Source organism: Colletotrichum gloeosporioides, assembly GCF_011800055.1.
Source record: "Colletotrichum gloeosporioides strain Lc1 chromosome Unknown consensus_53, whole genome shotgun sequence".
Classification (NCBI taxonomy): Eukaryota; Fungi; Ascomycota; class Sordariomycetes; order Glomerellales; family Glomerellaceae; genus Colletotrichum; species Colletotrichum gloeosporioides.
This window is the reverse complement of record NW_025544698.1, coordinates 1-3850: the sequence shown is the minus strand read 5'-3', so window position 1 is coordinate 3850 and position 3850 is coordinate 1.

Below are 3850 nucleotides of genomic sequence, written 5' to 3'. Positions count from 1 at the left end.
GTTTTATAAACTCTTATAAAGCTCCCCCCTCTAGCTAAAATATATATTATAAGTGTAGACTAGAAAATAATATTAGAGGAACTCCTATAAAAGTACTATAGGAAGCATATCTAGGTATTATTCTACCTATACCTACCTACTTCTAAGAACCTTAATAGCTAGTATAAGTAGTATCCTAACTTCCTCACCCTCTTAGATAATAATTAGTACTTTAATATATATAAAGCAATTATTAGTAACTAAAACTTATACTTCCCTAGCCTCCTCTATATTATAAATATTAAGAAAGATAAGCGCTATATCTTATTAGATATTATAGTATATATTATCTCTTAGGTTATCTTTATACTTAAGGAGGTTAGTAAGAGAGCGCCTAATAAGCTATCTCTAGCAGCTAATATTACTAAAACTATTACTCCTATAGAGGATTATATAAAGTAGGTAGTAAGCAAAAAGGATAACAGCTTCAACCTAGCAAACTATAGGAGATAGTAGGGAGACCTACTAATAATTATTATAAATATAGTTAAATAAGACGTTCTAAGCTAAGTTTTATCTAATATAGCTAGTTTTAAACAAATAGAGCATATCTACCTCCTAAAAGAGGTCTTAGTAGGGAGCTTAAACCTTAAGGGTTTTAGAGTAATAGCTACTATATATAGTAGGAGATTTATAAAATTTAGCTTATAGGTATACTTCCTCTAGTCTATCTACTAGATTATAGGGGAAGAATTATACTTAGAATAGATTATAGATATAGAGTAGAGTACTTAAAATATAATTTATAATAGCATAATAGTTAGCTTATTCTTCACCTTTATAGATAATATATTAGAGGTGAAGAAGGATATTATTCTCAGCTAGAAAATCTACTTAGTAGTATTTAAAGTGATTTTAGCCTTATAGTTTACTAAGGTAGGAGGTAGCCTATCTAAAAAAATATAACGCTTAAACGTCTAAGTTTTATAAGAAAGGCAGCTAGACCTAAATAATACTAATAGGATAGATTCTAATAGAGGAGAAAGTAAAGTAGAAGATATTAATCTTAATAAGACTAGAGATAATATAGAGCTCTCCCCCCTACTAAGTATATAAGCTAGTATTTATAAAAGTAAGGCCTACTAGGAAAGCAGTATTAGCAGTAAAAGTAGTAGTAATAGTAATATCTAAAGCTATATAATAAATAAAGTTATAGCACCTCCTAGATAAAATAAGCCCCTAAAGTATACTTAGCTCCTATCCACACTATCTTAGGTATATACTGAAAAGCTAGTAGAGAGCTTTATAAATAATAATAATAATAATAATAATAAAGGCCTCATAAAGCTTATATTATAGGTTAGAGACTTTATACTAAAGTTACTATCCCTCTTACTCCTTATTTTAAGTAGATAGTTAAAACCTCCCCCTAGCTTATAAATAGTAGTAAAGAGGATAGTGAGAAATATTATTAAGCTAAGAAATATTAAGATATAAGCTATATAATTATTAACTATAGAAAGTAGTTTCTCTCCTCTCTTTATCTAATATATAATTATAAAATCTATCTATTATACTACTTCAATCTAAGTAACCTAAAGTTTAACCTCCTATAATAAGTTATAAATATTCTTATACTAAGTTATCTTTCCCTCCCCCCCTAATAATTATTACGTTTTAAAGTAAGTATTAGAATTAATAAGCCCTACAATCCTCATATTCTTATTACTATACCTATTACTATTTCTTTTTCTTTTACTATATTAAACGCTATATATGTTAGAAGTAGTTACTAGCTATATTTAGACCTACTCCCTCCCCCTAACCCTAAACCCTAGCTTATCTGCTCTATAGCCTGCTATAAGGGGGGCAATAAAGCTAGTCTAATAAGATAAACCCACCCCTATAGTTCTATAGTTATATTATATTATATTAAATTTCTAGTGCAATCTTAACTAGCTATAAGCCTTAATAGCACTAAACTTAGGTTTAATAAGGGTGAAGATTAGTAAGCTAAACTTATAGGGCTACTAGGTTTAGGTTAAGGTATAAAAAGTAGCTATATAAATTATACTAGTATTAGTAGTAGTAGAAGTTAGATAAGTTTAAGAAGATAATAGAAAGCAGTCTACCTTATAAAGCTATCTATTAATAATCTATTAGTCTATTATTATTATTATTATTATTATTATTATTAGCTTTATATAGCTCTAAACTATAAAGCACTAGGTTAGTATAGCTAGTTATAGATAGCACCTTAATAGGCTTAGTCTTTAATATACTTCTACTAACTAAGATATTATCCTACTAATAACAGAAGGAGCTATTAAGTTTAATAATAATAGCTATAATACTTACGCTAAATATAAAGACTTAAATAATAGCTTTATAACTATAGCTAGCACTAATAGAGAAGAAGACGTTAGCTTTATCCTAAAAGATAATACTAACTATAATAAAGAAGATAAACTTAGGGGAAGCATGCTTCATAATAATAGGTATTCACCTATAAACCTCACCTTAAAGATATATCTTAGCTATAAGTACCTCTAGATATTTACCTAAACCTATTAAGAAAGAAGTAATATATCCCTAACTAAATTATATCCTCTATAATATATAAATTTATTAAGGAGACTATTATAGAGGTAGAGAACTACTTAGCTAGAGATACCTNTAGTATATAAATTTATTAAGGAGACTATTATAGAGGTAGAGAACTACTTAGCTAGAGATACTTTATATTACCTCTAAACCTACTTTATAATAAATTATAATAACTTTAATAGAATTAGTTTAAGGCTAGTAAGTATAGATAATAAGATAACCCTCTCCTTCTACCTAGATATAATTAGTATTATTAATATCCCCCTAAAGCCTATCCTTATTAGTAGTATAATCTTTAATAATATAGAGTTCTCCTTCTAGAACTAGTTAGCACCTTATAGCTTAAAGTATACTCTAAGGAAAATATATTTCAACCTCTACTACTACATATTCCACCTAGGTAAAACCTCCTCTTAAGAGATATAGTATATTATAATATACCTTAAGGATCTAGAGATAGATAACCTTAAGAGGTTTGCTATAGAATATAGCTACTAATAAGCTTAGTCTATAAAGTATAATGCTATACTTAACTATTATGCTAAAATTATAGTAGTATTTATTAAGTCTATCTTCTCTAGTAAAAGACTATATTAATATAGTAGTATAGATACTTCTTAAAGTTTAAATAAGTTAAATAAGAGGTAGATTAACTATATAGACTAGATTATATTCTAAGAGAAGTTTATAGAGAAGTAGCTAGAATTTATCTAAAACTATACCTATAATAGTTTCTAAATAGAGAATAGCTCTACCTTCTATATTTATAACTATAGGAGTAATATTTAGATTAATACCCCTAATAATAATAGGAGTAATACTTAAATTAAACCCCCTAATAATAATAGAAGTAGTATTAAGATTATAGCCCCTATAAGCCTATACTATCTTAATATTAAATCTAGCTTATAGCACTACCCTCCTCTATCTAATAGATAAGCTAGCTAGTATTAGTCTAGTAGGTATATAACACTTAATAACGCTAGATAGAGTATAAGCAGCTATAATAGTAGAGAGGGAAGCTATAGGAGCAGTAATTAGAGTAGCTGCTCTAAGCTATATAATATATACTAGCGCTATTACAGCTAGTAGAGCTAGATAATAAATAACCTATAAGATAGGGTTAGGGTTAGGGTTAGGGTTAGGGTTAGGGTTAGGGTTAGGGTTAGGGTTAGGGTTAGGGTTAGGGTTAGGGTTAGGGTTCGGGTTAGGGTTAGGGTTAGGGTTAGGGTTAGGGTTAGGGTTAGGGTTAGGGTTAGGGTTA